This window comes from Cavia porcellus, unplaced genomic scaffold (genome assembly GCF_034190915.1).
Source record: "Cavia porcellus strain 051 isolate PalLab524CR breed Dunkin Hartley unplaced genomic scaffold, mCavPor4.1 scaffold_2, whole genome shotgun sequence".
NCBI classification, from domain to species: Eukaryota; Metazoa; Chordata; class Mammalia; order Rodentia; family Caviidae; genus Cavia; species Cavia porcellus.
In genome coordinates, this window is record NW_026947485.1 from 52,910,502 (window position 1) to 52,938,336 (window position 27,835).

At 31.6% G+C, this 27,835-nt stretch overlaps 1 protein-coding gene across 24 annotated transcripts in view; it reads right to left on the reverse strand.

Annotated features, from left to right (window-relative positions):
• Nucleotides 1-27,835, reverse strand: part of Foxp2 (forkhead box P2) — a 569,728-nt gene that overhangs the window by 204,086 nt on the left and 337,807 nt on the right. For 4 of the 24 annotated variants that reach the window (XM_063241997.1, XM_023567327.2, XM_063242006.1 and 1 more), the window contains exon 2: nucleotides 24,335-24,428. The exons of 19 other annotated variants lie outside the window; for them this stretch is intronic. The gene's annotated coding sequence lies outside the window, so the exon portion shown is untranslated. Of the gene's footprint in view, nucleotides 1-24,334; nucleotides 24,429-27,835 lie in introns of those variants that run through there. One more of the 24 variants, XM_063242016.1, reaches the window with a different exon arrangement.

Below are 27,835 nucleotides of genomic sequence, written 5' to 3' on the forward strand. Positions count from 1 at the left end.
GTTACAATAGCGATAAAAATAAAGTTTTAAAAAGAAATTGTTATTTTTATGACTGTGTGATATTGAAAACTTCCCTAAATCAACTATAAACTCCAGTCTTTTACTGCGTTATGCATAGGTTGTGAGACAGGTGGAAGAGGACTTAATTTAAAAAAAAAAAAATAGCAGATGCTAACTGCAAAAATTTCAAGAATGTGGAAGAGTTAAGAAAAATCTAAGTCAAACATTATTTTAACAGGGTCTATGCATGGAAGATGAGAAGCACAATATGAAAAGCAGGCTTTAGAAACAATATAGATATGATGTGGAAAGGGGCCAATTACAAAGAAGGGTAAAGAAATTCTGTTGGGTAACAGAATTATTTGGATTTTTTGCTTATTTGGTTTTTTTGTTTGTTTGTTTGTTATTCTTTTTGGTACCAGGGATTGAACTCACATGACCTCACGCTTGCTAGGCAGGCATAACCCTGAGTTAGATCCCCAGCCCCTCCGAATTGTTTTATAAATTGACTGTAGTAGTGAGTACAAGACTATGCATTTTTGGAACCTCATAGACCTATACAGTAAAAAGACAAAGAGGATAAATTGTTACACATGCTAACATCTCAATAAAAAATAATCTGGAATAATCAATCTATCTACTTACCTACCTAAGTTTATATATAATTCCAATTGCATAAAAATTGTTCTACCCTAAATTGTTAACAGCGGTTATTTCTTGGAGGTATGCTTATGAATTTGCTGAGAGACATTACAGTTAGAAGTAGGTACTTGAGTTGAAAGGTCATATGTAATCAAGATTGTGACAGCCATAATGAGATAATGAGAATGCAGAAATTTTGAGCAAAAAAATCATAAGAAATTCAAGGGAAGCTAATCCAATTGAGAGGTAAAAATACAATGGAAATACAGAGAAAGGGAGAAGCTTTCATTCCTCTTGCATCCTGTGAAATGTATTATTTTTGAATTTGATCTTGTGAAAAGAGGTTGCTCATCACTAACCTCAGCATTTGATAAAACGTTAACGCACGTGTGCATGCATGCACGCGCACACACACATACACACACATACACACACAAACACACTACAGAAAAAGAATTATAGCCAAAAAACAAAGATCTTTATTATGCATTTAACTGGCTCCTTGGGTAATCGCCACTTCCTTCAATTGGCTCTTTAATTATTATCTATTCTGTCTTTCTTTTTGTTATCTGTGACATGGCAAATGTTATCAAATGGTTTAGATATAAGGCATCTACACCCTTATCGGATTTGCCCAATGAAAAAGAAAGTGAGCCTAGTTGGACAAGTTTTTCTCTGTCAGTTTACAGTTGTTTCTAGTAAGCATGACATAGTTTAATAAAATCAAAGGAATAAAACTTACAAAAGAAAACAATTTGCACACATCAGATTTAGAAAAAAAGAGTTGCTTTCTAAGAATCCTTTCTTGTGAATTCTCATTCTTTAAATCATGTTTCGTTGGTGCTTTTTCAATCCAAAGATGATTCTTCTGGATCAAAAATATGTATCCTCAAAAAGAAATCAAGCTGCTTTTCAATTTTGCTAATCATTAAGTCTCAAGTTGCAGGTGTATGATAGTCTTCAATTTCCTTTTCTGACTAAGAAGACATAAGCATTAAGATCACAGCTGTAGTAGAAATCCTGCTTTTTTAAACAAATATTTCCTGTTCATAGATGGGAGGTGGCTTTGGGGGAGTCATAAGAGACCAGCTAACAGGAGGGGCTGCCTCTCTCAAAAATAAGCTTTCTCCTCAGCGATTAAAAGCACAAATTAAGTGAAAGTTTCATAAAATGAATACAAACAAATAAGGGAATATGTTTTGACTTTCAGTCATATTACTTAAAAGTGAGCAGTTTTAAAATAATTGTTCTGTATTATACATAAGACAATAGAAACATATGTCTGTTTAAGTTTTTAAAATTACATGCATTCAGTGGCTCGTAGCAATTGTGTTGGGCAGCAGAGTAGACAGTATGCATATCATGCTGTGCTCTTGGAACACACAAATAGACATTCCACATTGACTTTCTTTAACCATAGTCTTCTGTTGTGAAATTTATGTACATGCCAGTCACTAATTCAGCAGTTGATTACCTTAACAACAATGCATACATTGCATCGTCAATGAACTACTTGCAAGTTCTAATGAAATGAATTGAATCATTCACATATCAACTGATTAAAGAGACAATACACATAAACAGATTGTGAGACTTCAGGTCACAAAATTTAGTGAAAATATTTAATTTGAATTCCCAAGACATCAACCACAAAACCCTCTATTAGCATATCAGGCAGTGCATTTTAGTAGTATTTGGCAACCTGTTACTATTACAAGAAAGCTCTGGTAATTCACTTGAAATGGTATGCCTAATCCTGACTCAAAAGTGGAAATGTTCCTCAGTACCATGTGTAGGATTTTTGGTTCTATTACAAGCTTAGAAATAATAATAATAATAATAATAATAATAATAATAATAATAATAATATACAACAATAACAATAATACTGTTGCATCCTATTAAAAAGTAAAACACCAGCTGAAAGTATATGATACAAAAATATCATGCTGAAATGCATTCACAAGTATTCATTCTTGTTTCTGTGTTCTGGTGTTTTTTTCTCTTTGACAATTCTTACATAAGGAAATAAAAACCAGGGCTAATCTCTAAGTCACTGACTGGTGAATTTTTTCTTTCCAAATAAGAAACTGTTTATTGGAGAACTTGGAAGGATGTAAAGAAAACTGCCTCAATAATATTTTTAATGGGGAAAAATTTAAAGGATTCTATAAAAATGATTGAGGGCTTATATTGTTTGGACAAGATATCAGGTCTGTATTTTGTACTCTAACTACTATGAAGACAAAAATATAAAATGTATTAATTATTGTAACTCTCCTACTAACCTGATTTGAAACTTTTATTTTTATTTTTTTTCTCTTTAAAATAATGATTTTGGGAAATGGTTAAGAGCATATTATGTAACTTGTGACTTGCAGGGAAAAAAATTATTAAATAATCTGAAGTAAAAGAGTAAATGAGGAAAACCAGAAGAAAGAGAAAAGGAAGAAAGATTAAAAAGGGGAAGAAATGGTAGGAGACAGTCATTAAAAATACCTTAGAAGAGATTTAAAGTTCAGAAAGAAACTAGCTAAATGTACAAAAAAAAAAAAAAAAAAAAAAAAAAAAAGCAACTCAAAATAACAAAAAAACAGAGTTAGGAATGTTTCCCAAAGATTGAAGTTTATTCATGATGAATGCACATTTAGACAAATAATATTCTTTCTTTTCAGCAAAAATTAAAACCAAAAACCCAATAAATAAAACTTCAAACCATGCCTCCCAACCCTTAGCCCTAGAAGGCTGAGGCAGGAGGATTGCTGACTTCAAGGCCAGCCTGGGTTACATGGTGAGCCCAGGTCATCCGGAACTACATAGCGAGACCCTATCTCAATCAATCAATCAATCAATCAATCAATCAGTCAGTCAATCAATCAACAGAAATGTAGAGCTAATTTAACCATAGAAATATAATAGAGCAGGACCCAAGCTTGCTCAGTACTGTAAGAAGTATGCCAAAAATAAGTGCTGAAAGTGCTTTCCAAGGCAATCTGTACAATGAAAAAAGCTGACAGAATAAAAATGAATTGTGATCAGACAAACAAAAGAAAATTGTTATCAGAAAAAGTATATATAAATATGAAATATAAGCCAAATAGTGAGCTTTAAAGACACTGAAGACAGATAAAAGATAAATTTATTATCTTTGTGTTAAAGGTAAGTTTGAGTTGATGAAATCATCAGGCATCACATTTAAATGCTGAGAAACGTACTCCATGGCACAGTATTTTCAGGAAACTGACACAATAGCAGGAAGCCTAATAGATTTTTAGTAAAAATAAAGCACTAGAGGAGAATTCCATTTCATCTTCTACGATTTTTCCTCTTTACACCCAACACAACTGTAGTTTTGAGAACTCTTTCCCACCAGTAATTGCAGCTTATTACTGACGGGATAGGCAGCTCCAAAGAAAGAGCGGTGTGGAGGGTTCAGGAAGAGAAGAAAATCGAAATCTCTGGAGTAAAAACATATCCCAAGTCCTCTCTCCCACCCTCCACTACTCTCCTGCCATCCAGATTCTAACACAACAATGAAGCCAGTTTCTGCTCTCTCTGGTACAGTGTTAGACTTCTACTGAAGTCGTTTCCTATACAGTCCTCATGAGGACCAAGGAAGGAGTTACTGTGCAACTATTAAAATAGGCAACTGCTGTTTTCCATAGCATATACAAATTATCTGCTCAGATTTATAAATATGAGCAAACTGAAGCCAAGAATGATTCTATAATTTTCTCAATTATATAATTTGCATCTGCAAATCCTGAAACAATTGCACTGTACTAAACAATTAAAAGACAAATAATCATTTATTTCAACACACAGAAATTTAAGAGTTACAATGTAGGTAGACTAAGTACTGGGTGATTAATATTTTAAACTGTTTTAGAAGCTCCAAAGAACAGCAAGTTTTTTAAATAATGGAGTTTGGAGGTTTAAAATAAATAAATGGGACTAAACACATCTTGCTTACTGACTGAAGATAGATTACCTTGTGAGTTGTTCTAAAGTCATGACTCTCCTTTATTCCTATTTAAATGTCCAGGCCTGACGCAAGTATTGAGAATAGTGGATATTAATATAATCAAAAGAAAAAAAATGGTGGATCACAATATGGCTTCAGTTTTTGACTCTACAATAATTTTCTAATTTAACCTTTTACTTATTTTTCTTACTTGTGACATGAGAAGGACAACATCTTGCAATAAGGTTCTCAAAGGTTTTAATTTTCATATTCAAAGGACATGGTGGCCAAAGAGGGCTTTCAGTAGTTCTCCCCACAGGAGCCTCACTCTCTTTCATCAGGATGTAGTTTATGCCACCTGTGTCCCAGCTACATTATCCTTGTGACTTGCCTAGATGAATGAAAAGTGGCCAGAGTGGCACTCAGCTTATTCCAAACTTGCCTTTGCACTGAGGAGCCTAGCTAGGTACGTGCTGAACAGAAGTTATAGCTAAATGCCAAGCAGTGAGATAAACAGTGGGAAAGACAGAAGTCTCAGTGAAGCGTGGAAAAAACACCTGTATAGTGTCTCCTGCCTGGAACATCAAGCCTGACTCTGCCTCTAGAAAAAGCCAGTCACTCATGGAAATGAGTCCAGCCTACACCACAGGGAACACAGGAGCCATCTAACTCAGCTTCCTTCCCACCTTTTCAGGATAACACAATTAGGAGAGGTAAATGACTTTCTTTTTTGTAACAAACTTTGACATGGTTATTGACGAAGCAATCCATACCTCTAATAGTGTATTTGAATCTTAAACAGTTAAACAAGTGCATTTGAATCTTAAACAGTTAAAAAAATACAGAAAGCTGCAGAAGAATTTTTGGAAATTATAAGTATGATTATAAATCAAGATAAAGGAACACAAATAAATAACTGTAATCAACTGAAAATGGTTCAGAATTTGATTTTTAAAACTATTATAATTGACATATTAAGCAGTTTATATGTCTGATAAAAATTAGTTGAGAATTGTTTCCAGATTTTTTTCCTTACTCCTACCTGAAAATTCACATCAGATGATGTTTCTATGAGCACATAATCCTAGGGAAATCATCAATATTATATAAAGTCTTACTATGTAGTTACATCAATTAAGTAGAAATATAAATAGTAAGGCTAGATATACCTATAGACATGTAAATTTTATTTTATATGTAAAACCATACCTCTTTCATTTCTGCATCATTAATTTATGTTCCCTTTCTTAGTATCATATTTCCTAAGTCACTTCCAACAGGAGAGAAAAACTCATAATAGGTTTAGACATTTTAGTTTAGACTGTTTTACCATTCAAGGTCAGAAATATGACCTTGGGTTTTATTCTGGGTTTTACTTTTATTTATATGTGACTTACTACTGTCATGATTGTTTAGCATATTTTAAAAATCTCTTCAGTGCCTGTTCTTTATTTAAGACTGGAAAAGAGAATTCACTTGTCATGTAAAATTACTATATTTGTAAAAATATGAAGCAAGAAAATATTTAAATTTGATAATTTGATCTAATACATGAAATAAGGCTATGAATTAATTTTCTAAAAGGTATAAATCATATGGACATATAAATTGCAGTTTTTTCTAAACAATATTTTCTATATAAACAAGAAGTCTTTTTTCCTGAAAGATGTGATAATAAAGTGAGTTTGAAATGAAACATGATATTTACTATAGGAATATGACTTTGTTTCAATCAAGGGAATAAACTAATTTCTACATAGAAAAAGCCATAAGCACTTTTCATATATGAAATTTGCAGACAAATGAGGTCATAATCAAGATATTTAAATTGGAAAAATATAGATTCCTAGTAGTTTATTTTATTTTAAATAGATTAAGATAAAAGAGGACATAACAAAACAGATCAGAACAGAACAATTTAAGCAACACAGTATTTCACCACAAGACAATCCAATGTAACAGTAGATACCATAATGTCTCTGTCTTTGAAATAGTTGAGCATACTTCATACACTATAGTATCAAACATAACAAAATAATATAAAACCATTAAGGAGAATGAAACTATTACAGGGTATTTAGGACCAAATAACAGAAAATGAACAATGGTTACTATATTATCTCATTGTCCATAAAAAATTTGTTTATACTAGCACACATAATAAAATCCAATAAAATAAAACATGACAGAACCGGTGGAAACAGAAGAACAAAAGTATGATAGGACTTCAAAACAAGATGATATTGAGATTCATAGTAGTTTATAAACTATTTCATGTAAATATTTTCTGTAAAAATTTCTATATATCAGTGTATAAGTTTTTAAAATAAACTTTAATGTATATTGTGATTAAATTTAGAGAACTGAATATTACTATTTATGCTAATATGCACATAGTTTTTCATTTTATATATTTAAGATGTAAGACTTAGCCTTGATATATTTATGAATAGTTTCTACAGTCATGAAAATTAATATATACCTATCCTTTCTCCATTACTCATTTTTTGAACTTCTCAATAACTTCAAAATACTTGGGGGTAAATAACATTACAGTCAATGTGACAGGTAAGAAAATGGAAATTGAAACATTCTTTTGGTAAAATATCCAAGATAACAATGCCATTAAGTGTTAGAGATCAGTTTCAAGAAAGAAAAAAAAAATTCAGCCCAATTGTAATAACTATGAGTTTTCATTATTTCATAATACTTGCAGCTTATGTTTAACACTTGCAGATCTGGCCTTCTGCAGAGTTTTCTATCAGGGCACTCAAACTGCCTGGTGACCCATCATTCTCATTCTCGTACTTTCCCAATTTTATCATCTTTTTCACTTAACCCCTTCTTCTCACCTTTTCCAAATGTTCTGCACCCTAATGGACTAAAGACTCATGAAAAGGTAATTTTAAGAAAAAGTAGTAAGTGCAATGACAGTGATTCACTGAGAGTATTATTGGAAGGAATAGTGTGAGTTTTTTTGTAGAATGGGTGACAGCAGGGACAAAAACCTTCAAAAAAAGCTGATCTGGATTCTGGTGAGTTGGGCTGGCATATGGACATTTTAGATATAAATAAGAACATGTACAGAGCAAAAAGAGGTATGTTCCGTACCTATTTATTAACATTTCCAATAGTAATAAAACATAACACTAAGATAGGAAGACTGAGGAGTCAAGAGAGCAAGGCACACACTGGATCATGAAAGGTGTTGCACAATGTGACAAATGACTATGGATTTACACTAAACAAAAGGAAACTGCAGTTGTTTTAAGAGAAAGAGTAGTAGATTAGATGCGTTTTACAAGAATCATTTCTCAGAAGCTTCATGAAAAATTAATTGTGGGTAAAAAGCAGGGTGGGTAGCAAAAGGTGAGCAGATACTTAACTAATAATTTAATCAAGAGTTGTCCTTTTAATAGCCCTATTGCAAGTCTCACAGGGCCTGGAGAGAGGTTAATGGGGCTGCAGCTTGTCCCTGAGAGTTCATTGCCCAATATTCAAAAACCCTCCCCTGGGACACTTTACTCTGTTGGAAAACTATCTATATTATATATTACCTATCTACAGTGTACATTATACATACATTTTATATTACATATGAATATATTTATTAGAGATTTGAACCAGTGTTTCAGACACATACTAGGGAAACAACTTTAACAATGATCTATATCCTCACTCCCAAATATACTGATTTTTAAAGAAAAAGACACTATTATAACAGTTTCTCCAAATCATGGATAAAGCACATATATGTTCTGTGTGTCAATAAGGTGATCTTGTGCTGTGCACAATCTGTATGATGACAAATACTTCTAGATAGGGGTGGAGAACCACTGTTTCCAACTGATTAAGAGAAAAGTTTAATGGAAGAATGAGCGAGTTGGCTTGGCTAGCAGGCTGGGTGTTTTTGCCAATAAATTAAGCCAAAAAAATCTGGGAAGAGAAAAACAGATTGAGGGGAGGAAGATTTTTTAATAAATTCAGCTTGGAGTTCATGAGGCATAAAATCTCTAAGACATCTCTTACTGAAACCTTTCCTAGACATCAGGTATGTATACTTCTGAAATATGGGGGAGGAGGAGGTCAGAGTAAGGTGAGAATCCTAATGTGATTAACCCGAAGTATATGAGGGAATGAGAAAAATAGCAGGATGAGGAAGTTGCATGAGGGAAACATCAACATTGAAGCCAGATAAGAGCAGAATTCCCACCAAGACACCAAGAATAGTCAGAGAGGCTGATGGAGAATCAGGAAGAAAGGCTGCCAAAGAAAGTGAGGAAAAACCACTTGTCAGTGTACTGGGAAAAATGTGGTAAGAAAAGACAAACTGGGGGAAGTTTCATAAGCAAATTTAGATCACTGGCACTAGCAGAGGTCTTGGCACCAAGAACATTCTTAGCCAATGTTTGCTGAAGGAATGTATGAAGAAATACTTGCATTTAGATCATTTGCTTTTAAGGACAGGATGGCAGTATAATGGACCAGAAAAAAGGCTTTTTCTAAAACAAAGATCTCTGTACTTTTTCACTTCTAGCTCTAGAAACAAAAATATCTCAATTTATCAGAGATATAGAAGAAATTGAAACAGATGATCCTCAACATCTTTTCAAACTATCAACTTCTCCCTTTTTATGAATTATAGTATATGTTCTATCTTACCAGTCTTCAAATCTCCAAGTGAATTTGGATTTAGTTTCCTCCTGCAACTATTTCAGAGAGTTCTGAATACAAGAAAATCTCAATACTGATATTTAAGAAATTGTCGAGTGCTTTTAAAGAAAAAAATAATAATAAATATTGTAATTAGCTGAGTAACTATGATTAAAAGAAAGCTGTTAACATAAGTCATCTGAACTTGCAGAGAAGGCAAAGACTTCTAAATATTTATAAGCTCATTGGAAAACTAATGTGATTGCCATTGAGCTAAAAAAAATTTAGAAAAAGAAGACAATACCAATGAATTGATTAGGACTACTTTAAAAAATTCTCCATATTTAGTTAGGTTGGCATTTTGACATTGCCTTGGTTGTTTTTCTTTCATTGCTAAAACAAAATACCTTACACACAAAATGAAGGAAGGAAAAGCTTATTTGGCTCACGGTTTGTGGAGATTTCAATCCATAATCTGTTGGATGCAAGGAAGGGTGGCCTGGCTGAGAGACAACATTTCATGGTGGCCAAAGACAGCAAAAGCAACAGGAGGAGAGTTCAGAGAAGACTCTGTTCCTTATATTGTATGGAGGCCTCTCCACCTGGATGTAGCATCACCTCCATAATCCCAGCATTGGACCATGCATGTACCAATCACAAACTCTAGAAGTCTGTCCCCCACACTGCGTGAGTCATTGGGGCAACATCCATACATAAACCATAACTGACACATATTGTGAAATACTTAGATTACATTTAAATATAGTATAAAGCAAAAAATACTATTTTACGAACTACAACAATACTAATCAATGACAAAAAAAAAACAAACCTGAAATTAAGTTTCAGCATTTAACAATGCAGGAATATAAAACACTCTCTAGCAATATAAGATTGGTTCAAATGATGGTTGTCTTCCAATCATTAGACATGTACATGAAAAAGTACACATGTAATGATTTGACTGCTATTTTATTTTATCTTTTGGTACCGGGATCGAACTAAAAACCTCATGCTTGCCAGGTGGGCACATATCCTGCTGAGTTAAATCTCCGGCCCCTTGACTGCTATTTTATACAGAGCTGTCATGTCCAAATGGTTTCTTTATTGTATACAAATATCTTTATATTACCACTTTGCTTTGGGTATCTCCTAATCAACATCCAGTTTCTCCTAATCAACTTGTTCTTTTTTCTCAATTTAAAATAAATATCCTCTACATTTTTTTTTATCCTAGGACAATATTTTTTTTTTCTGTAGAGTACTTCCTACAACTTATAATTATTTACACAAAGCAGCTACCATAACGAAGGTATGCTACAAACATAATGTACCTTTTTTGGATTGTAAGTTCAAAGAGAATAATCATTGGATCTCTCTGTTTTTTTTTTTTTTACTAGTCTGAATAAATGAATGATTAAGGAAAGATGAGAGTGAGTTTTTTTGTGAAAAGGACAAGAGCAAGATACAACCAATTAATAAGTGTTGTTTTAGTTAATAGCAGGCATTTTATACTTGCTTAATTTCCTCATCTTCACAGTGTAGACAATATCATACTTATTTCATCAAATAATAATTTGATGATTAGAGAATTAGAAAGACTAAGTTACTAGTTCAAGGTCAACAGATGATGCTAAAAGTAAAATTCAAATCTAAATCTCTCTGCTTACAGTCAATCTATGGTATTCACTTTCTATGCTACCAAGTTTCTAGATTTAGTGTCTCATGAAAAAAATCTACACATAGTTATCAAGATGCAATTTCAAAAGTCAAGATTTTGCCCTAATAGCATTGCATTACTTGAAAGTAAAATATTACAGTGATTCTGAGTCCTGCTGAAAAACATGTAATATTATCTCTTTTTGCTCATATTTAATTTTACACATTACATGTAGAAAGCAAAGCAATTTAATGTTTATAAAACAGATCTTAAGACCTTTATCAAAAATTGTTTTAAAACATTTGAAACCATAATATTGTGATCCAAGAGTAAACTTCTCAAATTTCAAAAAAAAATATTTCTTTATACAAAATAATTATATCTTAAGGAGATATGTATTTTTATCCTTAAAGACACTAATCTTTAATAAAAATAGAACAGCTCAACTTGCATTTTAAATGAACTGAGACATTAAATGCAAGAATGCATTTTTAAATAACCTTCCTAGATATATGTTCTCTTAAACAGTGCATCCTGCACATAGAATGCTTAAAGAAGCAGTTGGTTTAAAAAAAAAAAAAACACAAAGATAACCATTTTTCCCCATGTGAAGCTGTTCCCAAACACATTATTTAGCTGTGCATTACAAAAAATGTTTTGCTTTGGAAACACTTCAAACAACATAAATTTCACAGGAGACGGGGCTACTGACTAACACATCACAGTGATGTGACCCCCTGAAAGAAACTTTCACGAACGTACAGCAAAAAGACCCTTGACACCTGTCATTTTCAGAGATTAATAAAAATTGTCTAAAAATACCACAGTACTGCTAGAATAGAAACAGGGGAAATTATATACTCACATTTCAACGATTTTATCCCTGTCCTCCACCCACCTATTTTGATTTTGATCTGTTCCTATTTAAAATCTAGAAAACTTACAATACAAATGTGTCACAGCTGATTTAGTTTATCACTTTCGAACCCTGTCTCCAACAGAACTGAAGTGCTGGTCTATGTCTAAAGAACAAAGGTATCTTATGGGTTTCCTGAGAAAGCCAAATTCACTTTTACACATAAGTATGCATGAGAGAGGACATACGTTTTTGCTTAAATATACCAAAAACCTGCAGTAATATTCAACCCCATGTCACCGAGTTTCAAAGCTAATGTTTGCTAACAAAGCTTACTGATATTTGCAAATGAATAATTTAATGGAAAATCTGAACCAGTGCAATTAGCTAAAAATCTAACATTTCTTTAATCACACAGAATAGTTTCTCATATATTTAATTTCATGTTGATTTGTAATTCGATACATAAATACATACATGAATGTTATATATATATATATATATATATATATATATATGGTGTAAAATGAATCACATTTTTAATGCATAAGAAGTTCCCCTTCAATAGATTAATGACACATATGCATTTACATTAAAGAGAAATTTATTTTTACAACATGAAAACTAATCATATCTGCTTATCTAACTTTAGTTTATCAGACTTAATAGACTGAAGGTATTATGAAATTTAATGGGTTGTAGGTGTTGGGGAATCATCAAACAGGTGCATGTGTGGACTGAAATTATAAAGAATTAAATTAAGATATCTGAAATGTGAGGTTGTAGGTGTTGGGGAATCATCAAACAGGTGCATGTGTGGACTGAAATTATAAAGAATTAAATTAAGATATCTGAAATGTGATACTTGTGCCATGGGCAGAGTAAGGACTAAAGCTCTGTTCTAGGCCAGCAAATTTACAAGCACGAAAGATTCTCTTCACAGATTGGGAAGTGGTGGCAAACAAGGCAGGAGGGCAAGATTTTCACACCACACAACCAGGTTCAATGTGACCCATCTACGTATCCAATAGCATTTCTACACCTATGGCTCCAAAACTCATCCATTTTGTAGGGAAAAAAATATATTATTAGAAACCGTGTCTCATGTTTTGGGAAGAAGAAGAGAAGGATGGACTTTATACTTCTTAATTACGTCTAAAAGTAATAACCAAGTAGAAGTGGACATGGAAATAAACATTATATTCTCTATTTAAAAAAGAGTGTGATACTTTATATACTTTGGTGTTTCAGTAAAGCATACATAACTATAAGCCAAGTTAAGGGTTTTAAATCTTTTATTTAGTTAAAGGAATTTTCATCAACATAAACTCCTTAGATACATTTTAAACAATGCGAACATAGCAATAATAATAGCAAACATAGTTTCTGACATGTCAAATATCACTCTTCATTCTTTATGTACAAAAACTCATTCAGTTCTTTCAGCAACCCAGGGGAGGCAATACTAGTCATATTTCTACTGAAATACTTGCATGTTAGGAATGCTAAGTCACATCTTATCAAAACACTGTAATATCAAAACACTATAATATGATTTTCTAATTTTTCGGTAAATATTCACCAAAAATATTCCTTTCTAGTCTTTCTCAACGTTATTATTAAGTTATATCCTGCTTTGCTTTAAAAGTTTAACAAAGCAATCAACGTGTAATAAAATGTAACTCAACCCTCATCAAACACCCTGCAAAACAAAATTTAGAATAAAATACAACAGAATTTACAGACTGTTGGCAATTAATGCCGTTTATCCTTAGAAATTATAAACATCGATGTGTTTAAGGCTGATGGTCAGATGACCATCTCTCATCTAGGAAATAGTGACTAAACAGTCATGTATTTCTCTTTGGTTGCACTACTACATGTTATCATGAAAAGGTTAGCGGCATCACCGCAGGAGCAGCAGGAAAGGACAACATCGGGAGTCGACAAAGGCATTAACTTCAACTTTAAATTTCATTTCCCCCTGTTTAAATTAGATTTTTTACGTTATTTAAATGTAATTTTATTACATTTACTATATTATAGTGACACTTGAAGTACAGCTATTGTACAAGTCTGCCTGCTCCTCAGGTACAATATAAACTAAAGCTTATAACTCAGCTTTGAAAATTAGCTCATGAATCATAGGAGATATAAAGTCTAAGCTTTAAAACCCATCTTTATTTACTAGATTTGCAAGAAATTCATTTGGCTTTTATTAATATCAGCATTTTGAAAAAAATCAGATTTTGATTTTCTTTACATTCTTAACCATTCCATTTGCCAGGGCCTGCATTTCTCAGCTATTTATACCATGCCACATTTACAACTAAAATACAAATCATAAAATTACCAATAATGGATTTGAAAGCATTCTCTCCTGCCAGTTCACAAAATACACATATGAACTTTGCAATGCACTTGCTTATTTAAATGTAATTTAATACTCAATCCATAAGTAAGAATGAACAGATTAAATACATTTTTAAGGAATACTTCATGAAGATTAACCTACTTAAACAATTTTTAATCTGCTGAAAATCATTCTGGAAGTTTTTATTTCAGCTCTCAGATGCATTCATTTATTTACATTCAACAAAATGTATTGTGCTTCCTCAATGTGCAAAACCCAGCAGCAGATCTCAGAGAATTGGTCCTTAAAAGAGGAAATGGGTATTAAACAAATGATCACATGTTCTGAATGTTGTACATGGCAGCACACCTGAGAAGGCTCTGTGTTTTTGTATGGATGGGGTATAGACAGTTGAAACCTCTTTGAAAAGACCTTAAATCTGATTTGAAAGATGATCTGAAATTCTATATTTCACTGGTAAAAGTTTAAGGATCTAGGAATTGGAGGAAAATTTTAGTAGTGTATACCTGTGATACAAACAGTGAACAGCCTATAAGAACCAAGAGAAAATATGTTAAACTTGAATTTTATAAAAAGGTTAGATTTGGTGAGCAGCCAGAAAAGAGGGCAGAGTAAGAGGTAAATGAGGATGGAGTGGCAGGTTCAGAGGTGTCCAGGAGGGACCTTAATAAGCCTTGTCAGGCAAACAGACTTTTATTCTAGTCCTACAAGAAAAGCATCCAGAAGTTAAAGGCACAGATGAGGTTAAATATGAATTTAAAAAGACCACGTAGCAATACACGGGAACCCAGGTAGGAGAGGATGCTAACATCACTAGGAAAGGGAAGGAGGCCCAGTGAGTCTTAGTAACTGGCACAGTGGGAAGAGAACGAGATTCCAAGATATTTTAGAAGTAGAATTGAAAATGAACAGCAATACAAGAGATTTGAGATGAGGGAGAGAGAGAGAGAGACACACACACACACACACACAGAGAAGCAAGAATCCCATATTTTTTTCATTTGTAAAGTACACTACAATGTCACTTCAAAAAAGAAGGAATAGGAAGCTATGGAGGAGAAATTATTTTGGGGGAAGAATTCTAATTCTGCTTGGGACACATTAAGTTTGATAGACTGGAAGATATCTACATAGACATGAACCAAATCATTGCAGAGAATGAGAGTAGAAATTAGAACACTGTAAAGCCAATTTTAATTTTATTTTGATTTATTTATTGGCTTATCATTGAAAGTGATGTACATAGGAGAATTATTTTAATCTTGGTTTAAAGGGGTACAGTTGGAAAGACATTATAAAAATCAAGTTTTTAAAAACAATTATGCCATCGATTGTACTGTTTACATTTATACTTCGTTATTTTAATAAAATAAATACTTTACATTTTCTTCTGTTTTTGAATTTCTGCAATTATGCATTACTTACTTTGAAGATAACAGAGAAATACTCAATATTAACAAGCTATGAGTTCTAAGAGATGTACATGGATGTACTCTAGCTGTAACATATGGTGTCTATACAGAAATTCCTGAATAGCATCAGAAGCTTGCAAGATAAAGTATGTTTAACTAATGATTGATGAAAATACAATGTATTTAGTTACACAGCTGTGAAGCATAAGTCATAGGCAAATGTAAGTCTTACTAAAGATCCTGACAGTACATTTCTAATTCTGTTTTGCAAAGACTTTATAATATCTATAAAACTGACACAATTTGAAGAAACTTTGGAATAAAATATTTATATACTATTCTATTTATATAAAAACAATGCAAAAATTATTACATGACATAGTCAACTAATTCTTAATATAAAATGCCCAAAATTTAGTTAAACCCTTAGATTACATGTTAATCTTAATTTAGTATATGTTATGAATGAAAAATTTAAATTAACAATATCAGAAGGTCTGTTGCTTTTTCACACATGTACTTAATTCTGAAGCTAACTGACTGCCTGTGTCTGAAGCTAACTTAGACTAACCGTAAACAAATAAAATAAGAAACATCTTACCATCTTGATGGGGTGTCATATACTGAAAGAGCTTACAATTCTAAAATGGGTTTTCTTAAATCTTTGTGAGAATTACTAATATACAGATGCATATACATATGGCTATGAAAATATAAGCTATTATAGTATTTATATAGTCACATGATACTATAAAGTTTCAATTAAAAATTATATATTGCTTTATCAACACAATTTTCAACAAAATTTACATGGATAAAAAATGGGACTTATTATTTTAGTGCTGTGTATTAACCAATATAATCTGTTAAATTTCTCTCATTGTAAAAGAACATTCATATGGAGTTCAAAATTAGTCAGCAATAGCCAATGCAGGATAGAAATCCCAATTGCAACTTTACAACAGCTCAGCATTTTGGTGTACATTCTTTGATTTCAAATAAAATCAAAATTTGGACTCTGAATTAAAACACAGCACACTAAAAATAGACATAAAAGGAAATGAATTGTGGAGCTGGAGTTGATCCTGAGTTGCACACTGTGGAAGGCCAATTTATGTCTTGTTTGGAAAAGGGTCACTATAACACTTTCAAGGCTTGAAGCCTGCAGCAAATCTCTTGTTATTTACAGAGAATAAAGAGGCATAAACTCATTTTCTTAATAAGCTGCTTCAGTTCTTCAAATAGTTCTAAGAAATGCCAAAGGCTTGCCTTAGTTAAGAAGTACACAGATAATCCAAAGTGCAGTGGTGTCAGCTAAACAGTATTAGATCCTCAGGATGAAGTTGCTGGGATTTTAACAGCTATGGAGATGTATGAAATTATTAAGTTTTGAGTGAGTGAGCTAAAAGAAAGTTACATGAACTGAAATAAGTGAACAGAAAAAATAAGCTACTTTATCTAAAATAATGAAATTCTTTGCCACATATTAATTATGCTTCTAGAGGAATATGCTGTTTTCTTCTTTGCAATTATGTGTAATCTCCTTCAAAATAAAAAAAAAAGATGGTAATTGCAGAAATTCAAAAATATGGAATAAAATACTGCCTTTTGCTTGTTTACTCAGTGATAAGTATTATTAGTATAATTTTCCCACTCATTGTTCTGTAAAATTTTTAAACATTTAGTAAGTCATGCATATAAACCAAACTGAGTTTTCAAATGTTTAATTCTTGATTATAAACACAATAGTTGTAAAGAATTTGAAATTGATAAAATCATCAATCTGGAAAAATATATATTTATTAGCTCTAAATGTTGGCAGTACTTGTTTTCAGTTCATTGAATATTTATACACTTTATATAATTTGATATATCCTGGATAAGTACAGGCACAATTGAATTAAAATACTTCAATGAGAGATTAATTAATGTCTCGTGTTTATACAACAATCATAATTCAACATATACTAAGTGTTAAGTGACCAATAATCATCTCAATTTATAGCAACAATAGATTCTTTTAGGGATACAGAGGGAAATGATAACTGCCCTCACCTCAGGATATGATAACTGTGCTAACTCATAGAAAATGAGTAAATAATTATAGGGTCCTATAGTAGATATATGTTTAACTTTTGAAGACCCAACGTAACTGTTTTCAATTTTCCATTTCCACTAAAATTGTAATAGATTTCTCTTTTCTTCATATTCTGGTCCATGCTTTAATGTGTCTGTTTTTTTTTTTTATAAGCTTGTATCAATACATGTTTCCAGTACTAGATTGTCTTCACTATAGGGAATTAGTAAATGCACATTTAAATAATCACTTTTTCCCCTTTCCTCCACCCCTTTTATCTACCAACATTAGATTCATATTTAATAAGATTTTCTTATGAAATGAATTATATACACAGACTGAAAACAACTAATAGACCAAAAGTCATATAAAACATGTAAGAAAATTTTCCTAAGTCAAAGTATTGTTTCAGACACATTTTCCAGGTTCTCTCTCTCTCTCTGTCTCTCTGTCTCTGTCTCTGTCTCTCTCTCTCTCTCTCTCTCTCTCTCTCTCTCTTGATCTTTTATTTCATTACACATATTGGGTTTTTTAATATAACAGAAATAATGCAATATTTAGGCTTGTATGTCTGAGTTACTTCACTTAACATTGTGTGTCAAAATGCATTTTTTTTTCTTACAATTGATTCAAGCTTATCCTTATTTATGGCAGAGCAGTACTCTATATAAAAGCATAATTTATTTATCCATTCATCTGATGGTGGATACATAGGCTGTTTCCAAGATTTAGCTATTGTGAATTCTATAGCTATTTTAGGGAGGATAACGTAGTATCTCAATCTTAGTTTAATTTACATTTCCCTAATGAATACTGATTTTGAATATCTTTTCCTTTGTTTATTCACATTCACATATTATTTTTATCAAAAAATCCTATACATTTTACCTATTTTTACATTAGGTTGTCATAAAAATGAGATATAAGTATTTAAGATAGTTTGTGTTATTACAATTTTTAAAGAAATTGCCTATATAGATAGAACATATTCCAAAGAGATGCCAATAACAAAGTTAACTAATGGGCGTCATTTCCTGTAATGACATAATAATTTATTTAAACGTATTGATAATTCCTGTACTAAGAAGGTGCACATTGCAGTTCTTTATTTGATCTTCATGATATTATCACAATGGCTAGCGTTTACTCATAAATACAGCAGAATATTGGCTGCAGTGAATTTAAATGAATCTATAAATTATATTTTTGGCCAATAATCTTTCTTTATAGTATCAACAGCAAATATTATTTTTTCTACAAATATCTAAGATTGCAATGGATCACAAAAGAAATATCTTCATCTCTTTCATTATTCTTTTCATGTTTCCTCCTATTTTTCTTCTTTCTTAAATTAGTTCTCTTTTACATTGTTATTGAAAATTTCCACTACTATAATACTTTTTCTTGATTATCTCAAAACATTTCTACGTTTTAAGACATTGATAAACATACATTACTATTTTCTCTTGTAAGTTTTAGTCTATTCTGCACTATGCCTTAAAATAACTTAGTGAAGGATCATTTGATGATGTTGAGAAATCATAATGTCTGATCACTTGTCAATGTCAGGCATTTCCATTTAGCAAAATTTGTTTATAATTTATTTCACCTATAACTTATTTTTAGCACAGATAATATTGGTATACAATGAGTAATGAAGCTTATGCTCTGACAACTCACTATGGCTGACCCATAGCAGTAACTAAATTAATATTTTCAACAAAGTTTCTGTATTAAATACTACTGGGTTTCAGCAAATAGAACGCTTAAGTCATATTAATCAAACAAGTTAAACTAAATATAAATTTAAACTTACTTAAAAGAGCTATTTTTTAATCTCTAAATACCCATTATACAAAATATCTAAATTTCAGCTAATAATTTTTAAATATTCACATCATAATACATACATATTTCAGGAAAGGTAAACTCTGTAATATGATGTAAAAGGTAGAAGTTGAAAAGGTTGTGCATATAGAAATGAAATCTAAAGTCTTCATTTCCTTACTATAGTGTTTCCCAAAAGGCAGATGGCTTTTAATCACAGTGGTAGAGAATTTTATTGGACATAAATAATTAGACAGATGTCTTAGTTGCTTAGGTACCTGTGAATATTTTCTATGAAATAACATTGATGGCAATGCAATATCTCTAAAATACCCAAGATTTGGTGTAAGACAGCTAGATTTCAACTTCTATTAGTTACATGGTTATTCACAGTTTATCTGTGAATTACAATTCTCTATAAAATGGAGATAATAATAGCTATATGCTTCTTAGTACTGTCTAAAATAATTATTAGAATAATGTAGTAAGCTGCCAAAAAGCATGACTATGAATTACCCTTAGTAAAATTATTTGCAAATGAGTTTTTAAGAACACTGGCAAATTTTTTGTGAAAAGATTGACATCATAGAAGCAGCCATCTTCTTGGACATTTTGGCCAAGATGAAGTATGAAACCAATATCGCAAAGTAATTTAAAGATAACTCATACTTTAACATAATTATTTGCATTGTTATTATAATGTCATTTTTTTTTTGGTCTTTTCGTTTTTATCAGTAGCAGGGATCGAACTCACCACTGCCTGCTTGCAAGGCAGGTGCTTATGCCGCTGAGCTAAATCCCCAGCCCCAATAATATCATATTTAAATCGGCACACCATAATGATCATTTTGGTGTTATTTTCTTCAAAATTAATTGCAATTAATGATCAACTTAACAGAAGTTTCTGAATTTGAAGAATATTCGTAGCTGCAGCTGCAAAAATAAATTTTATCAGCATTGCAGATAGAATGCTGGGCACAGGAAGGATATGTACCATGCCTACGTTAAAAAAAATAAGGCTGAAATAGTATTACAACAATATATTCAATTAATGAAATCATGATATTTTACAATTTTCAACGTGTGTAGCACTTTGTAATCCAACTTCCTCAATTTTGTGTGAACTGGTGTTAAAAAAAACAAATTTACTTTGCAAAAGTCATGTTGGAATAAGAAAAAATTAACACAAGAGACTGGATGTTTATATGATGTCACACATAAATAATAAGCTAAATTAAATTATACTAAAGTATTTTGTATTTTATAAAGTATCAGTCTCACTGCAATTATTATGCATGCACAATTGTATATTTTTCAACTATTTATATATTTAAAAGTAAGTGAAACAATATCTCTTCCTCAGATCACATGATTATTGCTTGCTTTTGTGTTAAGTGAAATAGAATTTGGTACTCCAATACTAAATGAGTAGAATTACCAGGCTACAGGGTATATTTTAATGGTTAAGTTTCACATTTTATATTGCATATTGAGACAGAATTATGCAAAAGAGTGTCATTAGGAATCTTGATTGAATATGAAAATCAAGATTTAAATTTATTTTTTATTCTGTATCTTTAAGGCATTTTTTTTTGTATGCCACACTTTTAAATACTATATTTTAAGCAAAATTTTCTTTGAAATGAGTTAAATGGTAGGAATGGAAAAAATCCATATAGTGATATTATGTTGACCACAAAATGTTCAAACATTCACTTCTTTGTCCTCTTTGAAAAGTAGCTTTGTGGTCTGCATGGATTAGATGTGAGTAACAACCAAAAATATCTATAACAATGAACATATTTTTATGTCAAAAACCAGATCTGGGCTGGGGATATGACTCATTGGCAAAGCATCTTCCTGGCAGGGCCAAGGTCCTGAGTTCAGTTCTCGGTACCAAATCCAAACCAAACCAAACCAAACCAAACAAACAAACAAACAAACAAACAACAACAACAACAACAAAAAAACCCCAAACACTTGTTAGGATAATATGACTTTAAACATGGACATATAGAATTTCTTCCTTCTTTGATGTAAGTAGATTCATGACCATCACAATTCAAAAGCCAATAACACCTGCTAACCTGCCGAGTGACTGAACACAGAAATAATATCTGATGCTGACAGTATTCACACTTAGCAAAAGCTCTCCTTCTGTATACAGGATACATGCAAAACAGAAGAAACAACTTTGAACTAGTTTCTAATGGTTGTTCAGGGTTATCTGTAAAATTTCCAGTAGGATTCTACATACCTAGAAAAAGAGAATTGATTCTAGGTCCAAATGAAGCTACAACACAACAAACTTAACCTCAGAATCTTATAGACTAGTGGTGTCCAAGAGAAACAGAATGTGAACCATATGTGTAAATTTCTTTTGTTAGCACTTGGAGGAATTTGAACCCAGATTCTTTACCCTGAGCTATCTCTACAGCCTTTTTGTAAAATTAGTATTATTACTTTTAATGTTGGGGCAGGCTATTTCTAAATGCTTGTTCCAAGGCTGGCGTTTAACTTGTGATCCCCCTGACTGATTCTATAGGATGTTGGGAGTATAGATTTGTGTCACCATATTTGTCTGTAATTGTTAATGTTATAATACTCACATTAAAAAACATAAAAAGAACAGATGAAATTGAATTTAAAAATAAATTTCATTTAATATTTTATACTCCAAAGCATAATTTAAGCATGTATTCCTAAAAATTATTTGGTGAGATATTTTATATTTCTCTTTTTATGCTAAGTCTTTGAAACACAGAATTCATTTTCCATGTACTGTAACACCTTACTTTTGAAGAGCCATTTGCAGGTGTTCAATATCCAGATACAGTTAGTGATTACTCCACTAACTGTCCAGTAAAACAAGGGACAGGCTTACTGCCTATGGATCTCTGAAGGTTTAACCCAGTAGATTGAGCAGGACTCTATAGGTTTATGGATATAAAGAAGTGAGATGGTAAGGTGTTCTCTCCTTTCACACAGTATGGTTGGCATGCTTGCACACCTGACTATGTACGGACTTTATAAAGACATGCTTTTTATTCCTAAGCAATAATAGTCATTTTTAAAGCTAATTTTTATCTGACATCATATATGTGATACTCAGTCTATTAAATTTTGCCCAACCCTTACAACAGTCTTGTATAACAGGTTTATTCTTATTGCCATATTACACAAGATGCTTGATAGAAAGACTTAGAAAAAATGCCATCATTTGCTCCAAATGTAGCCTCTTAAAAAATGGAGAGAAGTAAATTTCTCTGATAGTTGAAATCCATCAAGAAAAGGTAGTCACTACCTGAGCCATCTCCGCCATGTATAGCTGGCAGGTGATAGAGGGCACTCACTATTCACATACTATATATAAAACCTATAAGGGTATATTTTGGTATAATACTCTGTATCTCGTAAGAAGAAAATATTTAAGAAAGTCAAATGAAAATAAAGAGACAATAAAATTACACACCAGAAATAATCACCAAAAATACTACAAACAGTGACTATTATATGAGAAATAAACCTTGAATCAAAAGGCTTATACATTAAAGATTGATTGTATAACACTGAAGCCTATGTAAAGCATGAGCATATTTTTGCAAATTCAGTTTTTCTACAGTTTTCAACTATCTACAGGGACTATTCATAGAAGTCAGACTATTCATTCAATTTTTCTACAATTTTCAACTATCTACAGGGACTATTCATAGAAGCTGTCCTATAATGTGTCAGTTTGTACTCCAGAGATATTGAAAAAAATTATAAACTGAGGCTAGTCAAAATTATGGACCTTGTTTTCTCATTATTAACTACTAAGAATATATTTATTATACTATTATTTAAAACATTGATTATTAAGAATATGTTTATTAAATCATAAAGGATTGCCTTCTTTTATGTCTTATATATAATTAAATTTTATTTATTTTCTCAAATCGTCAAGGCTTCTTCAGCCACCCTTCCATCTGCACTGCACACCATCAAGGTAACATACCCCTTCTGAAGTACTAGTATTAATAGGTTTATATTTACATACGCCGTTATTTGATTGGTGTCTATATGTCTTACTAAGACAGCAAGTTTCACGAAGGCAAGAACCATATCCATTTTCACTCATAAATATGAGCATATTAGATAATAATTACTGAACTCTAGTGGTTGATTCTTTGAAGTACTTTTTAAAATCTCAAGCCACTGGTCTGGGAATTTAGCTCAGCAGCATATGTGCCTGTCTGGCAAGTGCAAGGTCATGAGTTTGAATAATAGCATCAGGAAAAATAATTTTAAAAAAATAAAACAAAAATCTCAGGACTTTTCAAAAATTCTTCTCAATCATTCACAATCCATACTAATACAAGTATTATTGTGTTTGCTCCTAAAGTTGATTTGATACATCTATTTTTATGTGCCTAGTCTTTCTAGACCACACTGTGACAAAATAGTCTTTTGAAATTATAGATGTGAGTGTGTGGTCGTGAGTTCAATCCCCGGTACAGATAAAAAAGAAAAAGACCAAAAAAAAAAAAAAAAAAAAAAGAAAGAAAGAAATTATAAATCTGCCATCATTCTTCTAATGAAAAAAATTTAAATGGTCAGAACCTGTAGAATCAAGTGAAAACCTCTAAGTATAACACACAGTCATATCACAATCTAGATGTTCATAGGTTATTTCTTAATTACCCTCCCAAGGTACTTCTATAGGACATACACCAAAATACTGTACGGCTGCCAGTATTCTGTGATTTATATCTTATTTTTTTTTTTGTATTTTTTCCTTTCTGCCAAATATTTCTGTCTTCTCTTTTCTGTATATTGATCCCTTCCCTCATATTTATGAGCAATGAAAATATTTTCCTAAATCTTTACCTGACACCCTGGTCTGATGACATTAGCCCCTGGTCTTTGAGCCCACAGAGGATCCTGGTCTATGTCACAGCATGAACATCTTCCGTAATGAGAGCTGAGAGAAATCAACAATTTCAATAATTAGTGAAAATATATTGGTTCTTCCTATGGAACTTAGTGGATTTCAAATTCAATTCCACTGAAGCAATTTGCACTAAGGGAGAATTATGGGAGTATTTATTTAATCATTGGACATAGTTTTACATATAATATGAAGTGTATTTGAATTAAGGAGTAGTTTGTTCATGAGCAGTATGAAATTTCTTCAAAAGTTATGTGTATGTGTGTGTGCATATACTTTGAAAAGAATAGCAGTTGTTGTGTATTTTACATAAAATTGTAAGTGAATTCTTTGAGAGCTGTGTTTTGTTTTTACTGCTACATATTGAATCCAGGTCCTCACGCATGATAGGAAAGAGTTTTACATTGGGTTTTCCTCCTGCGTATCTAATTAAGTTCTAAGTATTAAACATACATAAAATTCCAGGAGGTTCTTAAAAATTTTTGGAATAATATTAAAATTTGACAGTACCATTTTAATATGGATTGTCACTGCTTTATATACCCTTTTTTTTAAACAAAATAAGCTGATCTGATATACAAAGGAAAATTATTAGGTTGAGCTGTACCTGCACAGATTTTTACCACATAGTGTCTTTATTTCTTCTACTTTCATACCTCTCTATACTGGCTACATAAATTAGAAAATGAAATATACTTAGTGCTAAAACATAGAATTATGTGAAAGTATTGGTTGCATGCAGGTATAACATGAAAGTAGAATTTTATGAAAATTTAGTTTTCTATCACAAACTGTATTAGGACATATTTCCAAGCTTGGGAAATAATCTGTATTTCAAAAAAAAAAAAAAAAAAAAAGAAAGAAAGAAAGAAATTCACATCAAAAATCATTTTTCCTAATGTCACATATCACCTCAATTTATCATGAAGCACATCTCACAAGGTTTTGAATATGTACTGTTCAATTTTGTACTCTAATACACAAAAGGAATTGTCACTCATTAATGGTTATGTTTTAGTAGAAGTTGAAACTACTTTCATCATTGTATTCCAAGTCACTTGTAATGATTTTGAAAAACTGTTCACCCTTGTTCCCGTTTATCTTCAAACAAGATGTGTAAAAAGAAATGAATTCATTTAAAATTATAGTAAATATATTTTTAACAAAGGATGTCTGCATACATTGAAAAACAAAGGTAATACATCTTTTGCATCAAAATCAACAGGAAACTTGACACGGTCTCTTAGCATCTTCTTCATTCCAGTTGTTAGTTAAGTGTAAAGTATGACATCTCCCTCAACATTGGACAATGCGTTTTTGAATTGTTCTGGTAAACCATCATTTTAGTCACTCAGTACACAACTGTTTGCCTTTGTTTCAAATTAGAAAGCAGTATATACATACATTCCATGTTAATGTAATTTTGTGTCATTTAAAATATGTTCACATATATTTCACATAACAGCTAAGATATTAAAAAGTTCTTTCAATAGTTACATTTAATATGAATTCCTTGCTTTCTATATTTTAATTTGCTTTAAAATTTTTAATCTTGCTATTGTTTACACAATGTATCAAACAAAGGGATGTACTGTTAACAACACACAATATTAAAAGTTGTAAGAACTGCAGTATGTACTAAAGTTATGAATGGACTATTAAAAATCAATGCCCAAAATGCAACTTGAATTTAGAAGAAATCAAGCCTTATTCAAACAAGAAAAAAGTCAAATTTCTCATTAATCTCATTATTTCTTTATGTATTTTTCCTTGTAAAACAGCAAAAATAAATTTTCTTTTAAAAATTTGAACTAGGGATGGAAATTAGTTCAATCTGATCTCCATAAAGATTGTTCAAGAATTATTTTGTAGAAATTTCATCTACTAGACAACACTGATTTACTAAAAATAAAGAACGGACTAAAGAAACAGAATTGCTGAAGATAGAAATGGTTCATTCATTGATTCAAAGTTAAAAAAAAAAAAAAGTGCCTCTGTGGTATCCATGAACCATTTCAACAAAGGATGCAAAGACTCGTTTTTCCCCTAATATAATGTAGCCACATCATGCCTGTCACCTTGTATTTTTTTTTTTTTTTTGTCTTTTTCATTTTTATCGATACCAAGGATTGAACTCACGACCGCCTGCTTGCAAGGCAGGTGCTTATGCCGCTGAGCTAAATCCCCAGCCCCTCACCTTGTATTTTTAATGCTAATTCTTCTTCTTCTGGATGAATCTGGAAGTTAATAGCATAACTAATAGTTCAAGAATATCAGTGTTCATACCATCCACTCTTTACATTGGAAGTCATTACTTGCATTTCAAGCCAATAGTTTTATCACTACAATATCTATTTGTTTTTAACTCTTCACCAGCTGATTTGTATCTTATATATATAGACACACTCATAATCAAAACCACATGTAAATTTTTGAGAATAACCTTTTAATGTTAGTAGTTTTATCTCTACACATTATAACATGAATCTTTTAGGCACATTTCCATTCAGAGAAATAGAATAGTTGTTTCATACTATAAATATAAACTAATCCTAAATTTGGCCACCTGCAGAACTGAATCAAAATTTTAAATGACATCATATAAATGAGAAGTGGAAATACAATATTGATAGTATTTCCATGTGGAATGTCTTTGAAAAAATAACCTGAAGAAAGTTCAATTAATTTTGAAGGTTAAAAATGTTATCCTTTTAAGAAAGGACATAAGAAAGATTCCATTTTTAATCAGTATCTATTAGTAAGAGCTCAAATCAGATTTTTAAACTTGACGTGAAAAGAAAGAGACATTTTACTTTGTAGTTTAGCAGATCACCAGAACAATGCAAACATTTCAGTTCTAACATGAATCAAATATATTTCTATTAACTAAATACATTTAAATAGAATAGAACACAAATGCTCTGTTAGAGCAGTTACAGCTTTTCTTATGGGTTAAACAATCTTTTCTTTTACCTGTTGTATTATACACGTAACCCTAGCTTCCAAACAACACCACAAAGCAGATCAGGCATGAAATGGTCGTAAGTATTAGTTTCCAGTAGATTTCACTTTTCTTTTTCAAGCTACAGCTTGACATTTTGCAAAATCTCTAGAGACCAAACAGTGAAATCGAGTTACTGCAGGAGTGAACTGTAAATTCCATGAAACCATGTAATATATCTTAACACAGATGGACACAGTACATTAAAATAACTGTGGATGATAATAGAACAATACCATCTGTTTTGTCTAGGGAAGACATCACACATCAACTACACTGTCAGTCATATCATATATCTTTAGTGTCATCATGTGGTAGACGACAACTCTATATGTCAAGCCAAGTGTACACTTCTTTAGGGATTACTGAAAACAGTAAAAAGTTAACTCTGAAACAGAATTCATGAAAGCTTTCCTCAAGTAAACAGAGACCCTAAGGC